A 17,788-nucleotide genomic window follows, 5' to 3' on the forward strand; every position below is an offset into this window, starting at 1 on the left:
TGAACTTGTAAAATCCAAAGTTGCGAGGAAAGATGCTTTATGGAGAGTTGAACCTGCACACATAGAGAAAGAAAGCTAGCTGCATCTTTTCCATGTGTTAAAAAAGAACAGAAAGCCAGGAACTCAGGAAATGGTCTCTGTGCTCCTCGTTGTTTCAGCATAGCTGTTGAAGGAAGTGCAGCGGAAAACAGGAATTTCCTTTCTGAGAGGAAAGTGGAATTTTCTTTTTTGTTTTTCTATGCAAATGTTTGTCAGCAGAACAGGGGCAAGAGGGAGAAAGAAGGAAATGGGCCACATCCATTGTAGTCCATTGAATGAACCTTGGCCATATACATCTACATTAGGACGCAGGGAACTGAAAGGTCTCTTTTAATACTACAGGACATCAGAGGAGGTAAGTTTCCAGTGCCTTCATATGTAAGACCATTTGAAAATTAGAACAAAGCTTAGAGAATACTGAGTGAGTACTAGGGGTGGGGTGACTGAGGGTCTTTCCTGTGAAAAAAGGTTTTGTCCATTGTTTCTAATATGGCAAGCTTTGGTGCGTTTTGTTATGGCGGCCATTGTGATGCTTTCCGTATTTTTGTTGCCATATATAATTTACTGTATATAATTCATTGATATTGAGTTTAACATTCATAAAATGTAATATTCAATGGTGCACCAATAAGAAATGGAGATCCTTAGACCACTGTCCATTTGCATTATAACTGTTATATATAGCTGTATAATTAACTGTGCACACTTTGTTGCTTCCTATACTTCCTTTATCACATAATTCAGATATGGAATACACATTCAAACAAATGTACCTACAGACACATAAGTACAGATAAATAGAACTTCATTACATCAAAAATGCATGCATGTCAACATGATCCATTAGCAGAGAGGACCTGTCCATTGCAATTTGATATGCTTTCTGGGCCTTCTCATCATCTCACTGGAGCAAACTCATCTCCCACCAAAAATTACAATAAATTCTTGGCAGGCCTAGCTCTTTGTTATTTAACATACAATTTGGTTGACCCATTAAGATAGTGCTGTATTTATTTTCTGCATAGATGTGATTCTAAAGAGGGTTAAAAACCCTTAAGTCACACCGACCCACATTCAGACTAGAGGTCTGAATGCATTCATTCAGTTTTTTATTCTGAAACTTTCACACAATATACTGTTTGAAAGTGTTAAAACTCACAGTACTATCTCTATACTATCTCTAACTATTTTACGGTGCCAATGTTTTAGTGACAATGGGTTCCTCATACTGTACCACGTGGGGTGGCAAACAAGCTTGAGGGCTCCTCACCTTCTCTGTGTTTTTGAAATCCACAGACAAAATGAATCACTGTAAAGTCAATGTTATGACGGCAAAGATCCAGCGAACAAAATCTGCAGAATTTCTAGTACAAAAAATATTTTTACTTAGCAATTTTCCTGAGGAATTATTGTTGTCCATTTTGTTATAAACACACCAAAAGAATTGTGTACACATGAATGTTATTATCTCTGGTTCGGACCGACTCTGAAACAAGATGAGTCCACTCTCAAGCTTCTCTGATGAGTACTGGCCAAGCAGTCCCTCAGGATAACCTACCATGAGCCAGCAACGACTTGAGCAAGTTCTGCCCAATACACAGCCAGCCAGTGGTGAGATATTATAGTGACAATTGAAAAGAATTTTAGATGATGGAATTACATGTATACATGTAGTTTGTTAGGCTTGCAACTGTTTGGAATTCTTTGATAAAAATATTTGATGCTTTATAATCAATGCTACAGTATAATATATCTGCTGAAAAATCTAGTAGAACTGCTGAATTTCAGAATGTGATGTTTTTTCTCCCATGCAGTAAGAAAAAAAATTGAGAAATTCTCTCCCACATAAAAGAGGCTACATATCTTGACAGTTTGCTACTGGCACACATAAGAAACATTCCCTTCAACTGAAAAACCTCCTTGAGCAGAACCTTGATTTTGACAAGTCATCAAGATAATTTCTCCAACAGAAAATAACTACTCTTTGGAGGACAGCATGTCTTTCTATGAAGTCTCTAAAGCCTTGCACATTATCCACAGCAAAAACGTGTCACTGATGGGGAATATTACTTTTTTGACAAAGACAAATGCTAGTTCTGATGGAGTCAGTTCTTTTTGAAAGGTGACATCTCTTGAAGGTGTTAGGTGTTCGTAAGACCCCGTGATTACTGGTGTAAGCATCATATCACTGACAGGTCTCAGATTAAGAACTTGTGAAATTATGGAACCGGTTGCAATTGTGCCCTAGTTGCTGAATGATTATCATTCATCTCCTGACATTGCATAATGAGTAAACTTCAGCGTAAGCATTTGCACATTTTGGAAATAGAGGGAACAGTAGTAAAATTGGCAGACAGTTCTTTTCAGGACTGAGGCCAACATCATATTGCCTTTGTTAGAGCATTACATTGGAATGCAATTAGTTTTGTTTTATGACAACCTTCAAAGCACAGGAATTGGCCTAGTTAAATTCATAATTGTATTTAGTTATTTGATCTGTAAAACTATAGGTCATAGCTTACAAGTAAGATAGCGATTATGATTGTTAATTGTTCCGCATTGTGGTAGAGTTTTATTGCTAATGTTAGTTGCTTTGCATGGTAAATCATAGAAAGACATGATGCGTCACAAAAACTATTACACTACTAATAACTAATGCTTACATTACAGTGTGAAATATCCTCATTATACAATACCACTAACCTATTTAAAGACACTCAATTTCAAAAATAACGTATATAACCGAAATATTTTGAGCAGTAATACTTACATAGCAATGATGAAATCTTATCTGTTTTCAATAGAGATAGAGACAGTAAATCAATGATATATTTCTATCCGCTTCTGTCTTACACCAGAAAACTATGTCAACTAGGTCTATCAGCAGACATATGGCTTAGCTATGCCCAGAAGTCCTCAATAATAACAGTAGCCTATTTTCCAAGAAATTACAAATCACAAGCACAGAACTGAGCATGTGCATAAAGCTAAATAAAAAAGACAGTCAATGATCTTTAGTTAAAAAAAAAAAAAGTCAGCAATGCAGGCCTGTAAACTGTATGGTACACACTGTGCCTTGAAAAAAAGTTGCCCCCCCCCCGCAAAAAATCTCTGAACCCCCAATCACAGCAGTCCAGATCCAGGACTGGCTACAGTGTATGTGTGTTTGCATGTATGTATGTGTATGCATACCTCTCATAACCTACATTGATATGCATTACTGAAATATGTTACTCAAAACAAACACAGTATGAAAATAAATGATATCTGAAGAAACACGTTTGCAACGTACAAAAATGCCAAGTTACTCATTGTATATTAGTCATTCACACATGCAAAATCTAGGCCTGACACTAAACGCACTGATATCAAAATTAGGCCAAGTTACAAGAAACAATATTGGCTATCTTAGCTCACAAATTTTACATGCCATAATGTGTCCAGGTGAAAGCGACAGTTTAAAGCACAGACTGAGACTGAGACAGTTATGCATTCATTTTCTCCACAGAGAAATTATCCTTTGATCCGGAAATCCATATATGGGTAAAGGTTTTGTTTAGCATTATGCCTGACTTCTTAGGCCAATTGAGGGACTGCTTAGCCAGTACAGGTGAGAGAAGCTTATAGGTGGGTTTGTTTTGTTCCAGAGAATCTATACAACCTGAGAACACAACATTCTTTTTTACACAGTATTTTCAGTGTGTATGCAGTGGTGAAACAGACAACAATGATAATTCCTCCAGAGAATTTCTAAATAAACAATGGACATTCTATCAAGATTTCTCCGAGTTAGCACATTGCTGGGACTAAAACTGACTATGGATTTTTTTGCTGGATTCTTGATGTGACAAGCATACAGACTTTATCATGTGTGTCGTCTGTGGATTTACAAACCACAGAAGATTGTTTTGCCATCCAACATGTTGCAAAATAAGGAAATGCTGTTGCTAAAACATTGGAATCATAAAGTACTTTATAAATATAGAACCATGTGTTTTAACATTTTCAAACGGTTTATTGTATGACCAGATTGATTAAAAATTTGCCAAAAAAAAACAGAATGATAACCCTGTTAATAGCCGGTGCAACTTAAGGGGTTATCATAATTTTAAATAAAGTCATAATTTAGTACTTGGTTGGAAGTATATTGTTTCTAATATAGGAAATCAGGTATTTAAATATATGGAACACATACTTAACATATATTTTGCAATACATACCAATACATTTTCTTCAAGAATATATTGCAAAATATGCAGATCATAGATCACCACTACTGTACACACACAAGACACAGAAAAACATTTATGACTACATTTCATTTTTTATTCTTTCATCTTTGTTAGCGCCCTAATCTTTAGTACTGTTGTGAGTTTGGCATTCTCTCCTGCTTACAATATACAGAAAATGGCAATCATATATTGATAATATTTTTTATATATATTTTACAATATAATACTGCAAAAAGTTAATGACTATTTTTATAAATGGAAAAATTAATTTAATGGACTAACAAAGTACCTCGTTCTATTCTCTGGAGCAAATTACTTGTTGTTTTCTTTAGTTCTATACACCTGGACTTGAAATGAAGAAGTTAAAAAAAGAAAAGAATATGTGCTATGATACAAGACTTAGAGGTAGGGTCTATCTAGAATGCACTGTATATGTATATGACTCTAAAATGCATAAATGCTTGATTTATTTAAAAATGGTTCACGTGTCCCCTACCCCTCCCCCCTTTTCGAATTTTTTGTTTCTGCATTCTGCACACACACAGGGAGCAACACTCTCACTTCACCTGTCAGTTACTATTTTCAACACTGCAAGCTCCATAGTGTGGAAATATAGTTCCAGAGGCCATGCCAAGGAGCAAGCATCGATGGAAGCAGATATGTTTCTCACTAATGATAATTAGCCATATGTAGGCACCTGATAAGTAGCTAAGGAACCATAACCATAGGAATCCTGGCCAGCTTCAGCATAAACTACTAGACACAAAACCAGTTGTGCCCCACTGCTGTGTACTTCCAGTTATAGTCTGCTAATTACATAAACTGAGCTGTAACATCCTGAGGCTAATTGCCCTTGGCTTTTATTTTATCTCATTGGTAAATTCTGTGGTCCTTCAAAGGGATGTTAGTTCACAGTTCACTCATGCTGGAAACAGCAACAACAGAGAAACTCTGGCACCTCCTAGCATGTAATAATGTAGTCTAGGCCTATTTCAGTGTGATACAAGAACAGTGAAAATGAGCTGCTTTAAAAAACTAGAATGAAAATGCCACCAGGCCTGAAAATCATGAACAAATAGAGAAAGACCTTAAACACCTCATGTCAAGCATATATCAATGTAATGTTTTAGCAAGGCTTGTGATGCTTTAGAAATTCATGTTCTCTTTCAATCCTCAGTCACCTTCACACCAGGAGAGTACACCTTCACACATAAATAGCAGTTGTTAATCTAGTTTATTTGCTCATTTGTGCCCTGTTTTTTCTTAGTGTCTGCACTGTAAATCTTTGTAATAAAAAAGCTTATGGTGAAATCAACATTTCCATTTTGTTGGTTGGTGCATTTAAGAAAGTGCTCACTGCTTGTGGAAACGCGATTACAATGTTTTAGACAAATTTCTGTAATGTAATACCTTTTTTAACACTTAGTGATGCTAAATGTACAAAAATTGAGTACATGTACTGTGTGAGACATTTTACAAAGAGCACCCCATATCTCCTGAGATGCAATTATTTCAATAATTTGAGCAAATAATCAATTCATTTTGTCCAATTCTTAGAAATTGTTTGTGTATACTGTTTGCCTCTGATAGGCGTAGGTGTTTGATGTGGATGTCAGGTTGGCCCTCTCTTACCCAGCCATACATTTTCTCTGGTATTCTCCTCCTCTCAAAGGGTGTAATTGTGAGGGATATCACATTTTTTAACAGTCTTCTGACTCCAAGCGGGTAGTTCCAATTTTAGCTACTGTTGTAAACAAACAAAACTAGATAGAAGTAATAGTAATAGGTAAAAAAAATATATATAATAACGCAAGCAAGCATGCAGCCTGTATAGGTATAAGACTGAATTATTCCTTTCATGATGCATGTAAACAACAATTGGAATATGACCCTAACTAGAGTATTCATCAGTCCATCCATCCATCCATCTATCCATTTCCTAACTACTTAGTCCAAGTCAGTGTTGTGGTGGCAACAGGGCAAGCAGAGCAGCCCAGACTTCCCTCTCCCCAACGACTTACTCCAACTCATCTCGGGGGATCCCAAGGCAATTTTAGGACAGATGGGAGATATAATCTTTCCAACGTGTCCTAGGTCTACTCCTGGGTCTCCTCCAAAGGGAGGGGATCCAAAGGGAGGCACCTAGGAGGTACCTTAATCCGATTCCCAAACCACCTCAACTGACCGCTCTCAATGCAAAGGAGCATCGGCTCTACTGCGAGGTCCTCCCGGATGGCTGAGCTACTCACCCTATCAAGGAGAGTAAGCCCTGCTGCCCTGCAGAGCAACCCCATTTCAGCGGCTTGTATTAGTGATCTCACTGCATTTCAGTCACTACCCATGGCTCATGACCCTAGGTGAGAGTAAGGATGAAGATCGACTGGTAAATCGAGAGCTTTGCCTTTCGTCTCAGCTCCTTCACCACCACCGTCCGACACATTACTGTGGAAACAATGGTGGTCGAAGTCCCGATCCCTTTTACCATCACTCGAGATACTACTCCTCTACCTGAGGGCAGTTGCTCACCCTGCTATTAAAGAGGACAAGCAACCTTTTTCCAGGAGAGGACTATGGCCACAGACTGATCTTATCCTTACCAGATGCACCATGAACTAAAATCATTATTCAAAATGACACGGCATGTAAACGTGGGCACTGTTGTAATTGGCTTAGAGATAATGCGGGGTGATATTTTCTACAACATGAATAGGTCTTTATGAGGAGGCTAAAAGCTTAGCTAGCCTGATTCTGAATCAGCCTCCTAACTACTGTGTCCTCAAATGCATATATGATGTCTACTACAGTAAGTATACTGCATACTGTTTACTGTGTACGTTTTGGTACGCAATGGGCAGTGTGCGAAGAATGTCCTCCATACTATTTTCCGACTGAGGAGGGGTCGTAAGACCTTGTGCGCCCATGCTCCTGTGTTCTTGCTGTTATTATTGAAGGAGAATGTCAGCGAAGCTGTGCCTCATTTTTAAAATGAAGCTGCATATCATATTTACGGGACCAAAATGGTTGTTTACTTCCTGAAGAGTATGCTCCCAAACACAGAACAGTTTAAGTACACTACATTTAGAGAAAATTTTGCCGACTTAACTTTCTCATTAAGTGTGCTCAATAAATAACTATACTCAATAGTAGGCATGCACATTGATTTAGACACAGCCCTAATGTTTTTACATGGAATATGAAATTTGGTATTTGGTATTAGATCTTTTTTTTCTTCAGTTCACAGATCTTGCAAAAAGCTCAGGGCAGAGGATGTTGTGCAGAGCTGTAGGCTTTGATGACAGGAAAACTATGGATTAATTAAGAATAACACATTTTATTTCAGAAAGAATGCCATTTTCACGCAGTTGTCTTACCATTATATATTTATTATATTTTATGAATATAAAATAAAAAAGACAATATAATAAAAAAAACTTGTGTAAGTCTCTCTGGATAAGAACGTCTGCTAAATGCCCGCAGTAATGTAAAAAAAGAATTTTAAAAAATGTATTTTTCCAGCGCAGTTGCTTGGGGGGCAGTGCCATAATGCCCTCCACTAGAGGGCATTATGGCACTGCCCCCCAAGCCACTGCTGATATAGTGATATTTTGTGCAAACCCCTTGGATCTCTTAAAATAACACTGTGCCCTAATGTGCTATTTTGTAGCCTGAAAAATATATCAAATTTCCCAAAACACTGAATTCCATGAGAGCAGGAAAGAAAACATGCAATTTGTGTACTGGCTAGTTACCTATTAAAAATATGCAATTACCTTTGTGATGGACATATTGTGCTTATTTCAGTTTTAAATGTCAAAAAGACCTTTTGCATTCAGGAAGGTCAAAGAAAAAATTGCCTGCATAAAGTATCGCAAAGACTCCTGCAGTTCCTTTAATATGTACATTCAGAGTACTGTGTGTCAGCATATTTACAGAACAACTTGTTAATATGGTAAAATCTAAATTAGGCCCAGGGGAGCGGCACACTCAGTATATATGGGTCATAATAAATCCTACCATTTCCCTTGGACTGATGAATCTTGGGGTAAAACCTTACTATTAGCCTGGAAAAGAAATTTACTTAAGTATCACAGGGATTACAACACTTCAGAAAAAGCATCTTCCCTAGTCCACAGCTAAATTGACAATTTTATCATGTAGATTTCAGCTATATTAACTTTACATGTATGAGTTGTCAGTGACTTATTATTGTTGAGCTAATCGCCTTCTTCACAAGGGAAAAAAAGTGTTTTGCTTTACTGGGAATTCAAACATACTGGGAACATAGAGAGAAGGAGGAATATTTCCTTATGAAAAAAGTAGATCAGAATGCTCTTCAGTGTCATGGAAAGGTGATAACAAGGGCAGCTTTCACCTCATGAAAGTCCCACATAAAAATGTGCAGCATGTACTGCTATATTACTGCATATTATTTAATGAAGTCATGGTGCATTTATAATATTTATCATTTAGCCTAGAAAGAAACATGAAATCCATTGCTAATTAGTATTGCCTGTTATTCAACAGAAAAGTGCTAGTCATAATACATACAGTAATAAAGACTGTTTATTCAGAATATTTGTGAAAACCAATCTTCTAAATAAAGTATATAATATTCAAAATACAGCTGTGGGAATAAAAATGTAATTTAATCAAATGCAAACTTCCACCAGACTTAAAAGTTGTCATAGCAACCTTAAAGTTTAAATATTAATTTCATGTCTTATAGATATTTACCTCATTTGTCCAGGTTTCACCAAAATCAGTCCATAAAACTTCTGTTCACTGTCTGAGAGGCAGAAATAGAGAGATTACATTTTGAGCAACTAACCTGCTCTCCAAAAATCAGTCATCCTGAAGATATACTTTCCAGTCTTTTCTCCAAATGGCTGGAGCTGGGTGGGTCTCGTACTTTAATGGGAGACCTGGTTGTAAACACAGATGAGGTGTTTAAAATGATGTTAGTGGGCCTGTAGGGGGCAGTCTTCCATCCGGTCAAAGGTTAAAAGTGATGTGCTCACTGTACTGTGTAAGACACATTTGCACACAAAGGTATGGTTTTGACCCTCTGTGGTCATTAGAAATCACCTGAAACATGCTGCAGAGAGCAGAAGGATTTCCCTTTTGAAATGTAACATCAGTTCAATTATAAATTGAATAGATTTTATGCTCTAAATGTACATTCAAGCTCCATTTAGAAATTGTGTTGAGCCAAAACAAAATTCTGTTTTGGTAAATAAAAGGCTGGAGGTTGGTAATAAATAAATAAATAAATAAACAAATACAAATAAATAAATATGAGACATAGATCAGATATATATATTGCCTTCAAGCGGGTAGTCTCCTTCACAGCAAATTGCACATCAAAGTCAAAATGAGGAGATCAGGTAAAACACCGAAGACACTCAGTGCGTTTACATACACAGTTGAAATCGATCTATATTAATAGCTTGATTTTGCCAAAGATGAGATTTAATTGGATTATTGTCGTTATCCCAAAATACATGTCTCAGAAAGAATCGATTTATTTATTTATTTATTTTTAGTTCATTACAGTGGTGATAGAAATGACAATAATTAAGTGGTACTGTGCTGTTAGCCTTTATTGATCGCCGTACAAGGTTAATGTGAAGTAGCTAGCACAATCGGACAGCACTAACCCATAAAAATGTACTTGAATGGTACTTGCTCAATCGAACAATAAATGTAAAAAACATTCAATTATAGTCAGCGGCACCAAAATATTCTGTCACACCCTCAATAAACGGCAAAAGTCCCAGTAGAAGATTGAATGAAATCTTTTAAGTTGTACATTTTCTGAAACGTTATTGATTCCGTTTGAACACAGTGAGCGTATAGTTGCTATGTAAATTACGGAACATGCACAGAACGCCTAGTCTAATTTTTGGCCTATTGAAGCGTATATATGCCGTAGTAAATCGACCCCCAAAAAGGAGTCCCTATAAAAAATCTCTTCTGAGGTGTTTATTTCAAATGTATAAACTTTGCCTGGGCATCTCACTAATGAAACACTCCAGACCTGTCACTACTGTACAGTACCCTTTTACATGCCTTTACAGTAGCTGTTAATGCTGACACATTTTGAGAAAAGGAAAGTAAAAAATAAAAGAATAACAGCTTCCAAATGATTGCCTTTTTCTGGTCAAATATACTGCATGATATTGTCATCCTATGGCAAATTAGATCTGTATGCTTCTCTTCTGTGGGTAATAGGCAATTTTTCAGTTGCAGCTTTCTTGGAGTAGTGATAGGAAATTCCATTTTTACTGGTGGCTAATACTCCTTATTTATTATTACCTATAGTCCTACGCACACAGTTTACAATAAAAAAGTGTGTTTGCTTTCTGCTGTTGCTGCACTGAGGGGAGTCATTATCTCAAATACTAGGGGGTCACTTAGATCAAGGAATGAAGGCAACCTGTAAATTTGCATATCATATATCGTAGCTGTTTATTTGTATTTTACATTTTCCCTTTGATGTAGCTTTGGAAAATAGATGCGAACCAAATTACCCATCAAAAAAGTTATTACAACATTGGCAAATGGAGAAAAATGTGATCAAAGTGAAAACAGGGGCAGAAGGCTAGCTTATCTGTCATGCACACTTAAATCTGGGGTTCCATGCTCTGTGGGCACACTGACAATAGCTGCACAGATGCATACTGTACAGTACTATAGCCTCGCTTTTAAGATCTTTATTGGGCTTATGATTCTGACTTATCTCAAATCAGCTTAAACCAAAATATGTTTTGTTGCAAGAAAACCTGTGTTTCAGCACATTCCCTCTGTTTACTGAGTGAGAATGCTTTGCAGAGGCTACAATGAAAAAAAGCCCTGCTGGCTTTTTGCACATATGTGTGAGTGTTTTCCTGAAAAACACTAAATGCACACTCCTCTGTTGACTATTAGGAGATTGGAATGGGCTGCACCAAGCATTGTAGTTTTCATAGATATATTTCATAGTCAGATACTCTCTTTGAATAGAACACAGAAGAATGTTTTTTAGAAGGCAGAAGTGGGCAACAAGAGCCTTGTCTGTTTTTGGTTTAAATGCCCACTTCTGGCCTTAATTACTTAATTAGCCCCAACCTTTGCGCCTTTTGACATGTTAGCCACATTTTTACATATGCACGTGTATTACCATCAAAGACTATTCTTTTGTTACTATATGGAACGTTTTACTGTGATCTAATCTACGAATGAACCAGTGATGGTGTATAAAGCCAATTAGCTCATTTAGCCAGAGTAATTTGTGGAAACAAAAACATGCATATGCACTGGCCGGTCGTCCAGGACAACAATGGCCCACCCCTGGTCTAAGAAAATGTAGAAGTAGCTGCATGCCTATGCTCAGTAGGAGGTTGTAGTTTACTAAAGCAATCAACCCATGGATACAACAGTGATACCAATCAGGGCGTTGAACCTCCAGTCCCCTAACTAATATGCACAATATGCCTTTCCTCATTAGAAAAATATGAAAAGCAGGCAGCGAAGAGAGCAGCTTCACATTTTAATGGGTTTTGTATACTTTAACCCGTTGATCCTTGCTGGTGCTGTAACTCAGAATAGCCTTTGTCTATTCTGAGTTACAGCATTAATCCACAGATAACCTTCCTTCCTGTAGTTCCTTATTTCCAGTTACTTTGCTGTTTTTTGGCATGGAGACTCAGACTGCTGCAGGGAGCTCCTAACAATAAAGGGCACCTTTTATGGAGGAATGTCATTACATGACAGAGGAGACTAAGCGTTGATGTTGGCTTGTCACTTTGATTGACTGGAAGGATAAAGTGATAGGGTCTACAGGAGAGAAGCTGCACTCTGCGGATGGCAGCACTCGATAGGCTTAATTGGATCAAGGGACCATGCAGGTGACACACACTACGAAAAAATTAGTGCGTTTGAGTGTGTATGTGTTGCTGCAATATTTTTTGTAAGGATAATGTTCTGTTATAGGATGTAATGAACACAATTATTATTATTACGGCCAATTATTTTACATTTTTCCTCCAAATTTGGTATGTTCGATTGTATTAATCAATGCTCATTACCTCAGCCTCCACTATCGATTTGGGAATAAGCAGACAAGAATGTGCTCTCCTCCTAAGCATGTGATGTCTCCACTTCTGCATCATCATGCTGCAAGTCACTGCACACAGACATGAGTTGGAAGATGAATCATATCCAGCTTAACAAGCAGACTTGTGGTTGTGAGAGGCTGTCATCCTAGCTGACTGAACCCTCCTTTTATTGGGTGACACTGTCTGTTGCTCCCTGGTGCTGCCAGCCCCAGTCAACACTGGCATGGTCTGGACTGGAAACCAGACTGTGGGCCCGTTCACATACTAGAACAGTGCCTTATCAAGATTGGCCATCCAGCAGTTAAGTATAATTGATGGCCTGAAAGTATTGTTAATTCAGCATTGCTAACAAATAACTTCCTATTTTCTGGCATAGTCAAAGTCAGACCTTTTTTTTTTTAGCTCTCTCATTTTGGGCAAAATATTTGTACATTTCCTATTATCCTTGGATCTGCCATTTGTCTTTTTAGGAGTTGTTTCTTCTGTTTGATGAGTTTTGGGGAGATGCTCCTTATCATGTGTTCAAAAACCACGTGTCCAAAAACCACAGATGTAGCACTCAACATGTGAAAAATAATCCCAGAGAGTGGGAAAAGGTAACCCATGCTATTTCGAGTCACATGTTTTGTTCTAACATGTGAAAACTGTAGTTCTCAATTGAAAAAGTCAGTCACATGTTAAATTAATAATTTATGAATTTATGATTTTTTGTTTTTGCACCTAGAAATTTTCATTCACATGTGAAAAAGCCAATCACGTGTGAAAATGTCTAGTTCACGTGACAATTTATTTTCACATCTGAATATTTTAGATAAGTTTATATTTTAAAAGGCAAATTTCACGTGTTGAGGGGCCAGAAAAAACTTCTGAGTCTGACATGCTTATGTGCAGGCCCTATAAATCAAATATTACATTACATTACATTACATTACAAATACAGTTTTGGGCATTTCCTTTATTCAAGTTTATTCAACTTATTCAAGTTGTGGCAACTCCTGCCTGTGTCCACTATAGTGACCTTGGAGGTTTACTGTGAACACAGCACAGTGTGCCCATATTACTAATTAAGATTCCATGGAGACAAGTTCCCTGATGTAACATATCATGGTGCATAAATAGTCTGCCAGTTTATGAGATATTAACATAGAGTGCACATTGATGCTTTGCCCTGTGTAAGCTCACAATCGCAGGCTTATTTTCTCTATTGTTTTACAGAAGCAATATTTAAAACTCGTGTTTCAACAGGATTCTTTTTCTTTTTTGATAAGTGCTGACAGAATCAAATGTTTAGCTCAGATGTTTTTGTGACTTTAAAGTAATAATCTCGAAGATTTTCATTAAAATAAATGTCTTTTAAGTCACTATCTATCGCTGCATTGGGTAACACAATGGTGATTGAGCCTATTTTTATATTCATTTTTTACTATTATTATTATCATAATTCATGATTTAAAAACTTGGTGTCTGTGGCGACATTCCCGGGAAAAAATCACAAGCGGCGCACAGTTAGTGACGCGTTTTTCATCACCCATCAGTGGTTGGTCCGCCAGAGAGGGTAGGCGGAACTAACGCAACAGGCTCGCTCTTCAACTCACTTGTGTGTGAGCGGCGTACTGTTTATCCGGTGTCTGCATGCGTTACAATAACAGAAAAAGGGGGGGTTGGGGGAGTTATGGAACCCTAAAAGGTTTTTGTGTAACATGAGAGATCATATTATTTGTTGATGTAGATTTCATATTACATTTAATGACAATGTAACTTTACTAAATTACATAGCTATTTGCACAGCTAACGCTAGCTACCAGACCATGTCAAGAAAGACAACATTAGTTTAGACAACGTTGCGCACAGTATCCATCTCTCATATCAGGTAACATTGCGTTAGCTAGCTAGCTAATGTAATAAACACAATCTAATGTCGGCTAACAATTAGAAAAAAACGCTAGCTAACGCTACCGACCTCGCAAACCGTCTCTCGAATGCAGTGCTACCTTGTTGCAACGTTGCAGTGTAGCTAACTTAAGGCCAGTTCAGATCAATGATTCGTAACGAGACTGGGTGCAACTTGCAAAATTCCAAGATGTCTGATTGTAAACGTTCTAAAACTGCACTTGGCAATTTGACAAGGGCGGTCTTTTAAAACCTCAGGGCAGGCAACGGCTCTGCTACTAGCCAGTTCACACCACTGCAATTTTCTCTGCAACATTCTAAAACCGTTTCGCCTAGTTGCGAATCATTGATCTGAACTGGCCTTAACGTTACCGTTATTTACATTGCCATCGAGTTCATCAATATATTATAATACGGCAGTATGGATTAGCATTCTTATTATTTTATTATGCTTCCTCATATGTTCCTTCAGCCTTTATGCCCTTTTTTATGAAATCTCCTTTGTTTTTGTTTTATTCTTCTTGTTCTGATTGCTAATTTAACACCCAGCTCAGCTTTATTCTCGAACAGTTCAGCTAGCAAAACCAGAAACACCAGGGGTAACATTTTGCAAGGCAGTTGTTTCAAAAATACCACACAACAACCATTCACGAAAAAGACTGCTTATTGTGCACGAGATACATAATTGCACGAGCCACAGCAAATCCCGCTAATTCTTCTCTGCACTGTAAAGTTGTTCATACCGCGCAAAAGGTGGATAAAGAACGTTTGCAGAAATTGATCATCACTAATTCTACCCCAGGTTTGCTACGGCATTTTAACCCGGCTCGGCAGTGTAAAGACATCTTGAGTTAGCCTAATGTTAGACAACGACTGAGTATGTACATAACATTACTTTTATAACAACCGTTTTTTATTCAGTAAATAGTAGGTGTTATAGTTGGCGTGCCAACTGACTGACGTCACACAGGCGACACTGGCTGGATCCAGTTGGATCTATGGGAAGTGAGGTCCAAAAACACACCTGCAATTACCGCTTCTCGCCATTGGCACCGCCATAGAGAACGAAACTGAAATCTTCGAGATTGTCACTTTAAATGTCTCATTAAAAATGTAGTTGACTAAAGCAAAGTTACAGCATATTTTCCTCCTGGACCTCTGTTTTTGGTTTGTGTACTTCCTTTAGGCAATGCCTAATTACATAACATATCTTTAAAGCCCTGGGACCAATTAATCAAGAAAAGGTTACATTTGAAATGCTGAAATCCAAGTTGATAAAACGATGTGGTGCTTATGCAGATTTCTGCTGAAAACTTTCTGCAGTAAATTTCCACTTCAGCCAGCAACTCATTCACACAAGTGATCAAGGGATGGAAAGGCGTTAACCTATATTCACAGGAACTGTGTTGTGCTAAATACAACAAGAATAAAAAAAAGTGGGAGTATATTTTTTTTTTACTAATTTGTACCATGTGTTATGAGTAGCATACAGGCATATGTGTGTGTATAAAACATGTCCTGTTAATTTTGCATACTTAATTTTTTATAAATCAGACTTAACAATGTATTGTACACATTTAAGAGATATACATTTCAAATTTACAAATGCAGAAAAAGATTACATTTTATTTTCTGTCCATCGATAACAATGTTGTGAGATGTCATGTGGATATTGAGAAGGTGGTTGGTCTCTAGGTAAAAACAGCTTAGAAGATTTCAAGACTTCAGAGGCAGGTCTGAACATTTCCTCTGCTATTATGTGTGTAGAGTGCAAAACAAATTTGATCGCGACCTGTTTGAAGCTTCCAGATCTGAATAGGCCTTAATGTTGTAATTCAGTTTCGCTGTTTTGAATGATTTTGCAAGGCAACTTGCAATGCACAGTATACAGTGTCTTTAAAAAAATGTAATTGTACGGTTTTTACCCATTCCATATACTTCCCAGAGTCAACCTGCTGTGCTAGAAAGATGTGCTGAAAAGCTTTACATTTCTCATTTGTGCTCTAATTTGTGCTTTAATTTTCCGTAAGCGATTTCTATGGAGTACAGTGTAGCTTCTATTTCCTCCATGAAAATCGTTTATAATTATGTGAAACCTCTACTACAAGCAAGCAACTTGTTTCTTGATTATTTGTCCTGAAATGGTAAAATGTTTAACAGTTTTTTTTTTCTGTAACAAAACGCATGTTCCTAATTTTTATTCAGGTCGTTGTCATGTCAGACAAAGGAGGTCTGACACCCAGTCCTCTGCACAGTGACCAGTGGGAGTGGTTCTGCTGGGCCAGAAAAAAACTATATTTTCCTGAAGAAAAGTAATGCTCTTGTTGATATTTACTCAAAAAAAGCTTTCTCAGTTCATTGGCTTCCTGTATGTCAGGAATGACACCTTGGTATTATCAATCACCTGTGATGTCTAGCATTTAGAAATACATGTTTATCTTTAAACTATTTATATGTATAGCATATGAACTCATATTCTCCAGCTGTCTGCATGGTTTTGAGTTCACCAGAGCAGACACTATAGATCAAGGGACTTCTGTGTTCATCCATGCCCGCAATGCTATCATTTAGAAGGCCTAAGAGTAGAAATTTAAACTGGGGACTGCTAAGCCTCTGCAGATTTAAGACACTATAGTGTTCCCATCTTAATTCTGGCACACTTTTCACCCAAATATATTCAGATATTGCAGAATGAGCCTCTTCCAGAAATTTGGTGGTGTGATGGGGTTCAGCTGAGATAAGACATTCATTGTTGTAGGCTTGAAAAGAGATTTGTGTACTTCACCTCCTTTATTTTCTGAAGTAGATCAAGGAACTTTCGATATTTTGAAGTGAGGGATAGATTGTAATACCTAATCAGAGGAAGCATGTGCTAATAGCTAAAAAGGATGGTGGTTAATTATTTAAATTTTATAACTGTTCAGTTCTTTAAAATAGCTAAACACCTTCCAAGGGAGAGGGAAATTTCAACAAAGCAGCTACCCTGTGGTATAGCACAACCCAGACTCCTGCTACCAGACAAGCTGCTATTAAAATAAACTTTCTGCATCCTTGAGGTCAGATAACTTTCCATCCGAGAGATAGAAAGTGACCTAAAGCCATAACATTGAAGTTTTTCAGTTAACAGTTTGTGATATATCACATAAAAAGCTGCACTAAAATCCAACTTGACCTATCCTGAGTTGTTTATGCCTTTTGGCCAGTCATCAGTCATTTGCACTAATGCAGTGCATGTTGAATGGCCTGCTCTGTAGGTATGCTGAGCCCCAGTTATCAGTTTGTTTATAGAGAGGTAATCTTGAATTTGTTCAAACACAATCTTCTCCCTCAATTTACTTTGCCGAGGAAGTATGCTTATAGGCCTACTGCACTGCAAGCATTGATTAACTATATGACAAATAGGAGGTTAAATACGACTAGCTGTAGTTCTAAGAAACGTACTGTTTTATTTGTGTGTGCCTGCAGACTTGTCATCAGGAACGACAGGAAGAGAAATGAATAATTTATTATCCTTGCTAGTGTCAATCAGGT

The 17,788-nt window shown here is 37.4% G+C and overlaps 1 protein-coding gene across 1 annotated transcript in view; it reads left to right on the forward strand.

Annotated features, from left to right (window-relative positions):
- Window positions 1-238: 238 nt before the first annotated feature.
- Window positions 239-17,788, forward strand: part of klhl4 (kelch-like family member 4) — a 133,786-nt gene continuing 116,236 nt past the window's right edge. Inside the window, exon 1 of the mRNA XM_064328151.1 lies at window positions 239-394. The gene's annotated coding sequence lies outside the window, so the exon portion shown is untranslated. The remainder of the gene's footprint in view (window positions 395-17,788) is intronic.

The sequence above is a fragment of the Anguilla rostrata genome, chromosome 3, assembly GCF_018555375.3.
Source record: "Anguilla rostrata isolate EN2019 chromosome 3, ASM1855537v3, whole genome shotgun sequence".
NCBI lineage: Eukaryota > Metazoa > Chordata > Actinopteri > Anguilliformes > Anguillidae > Anguilla > Anguilla rostrata.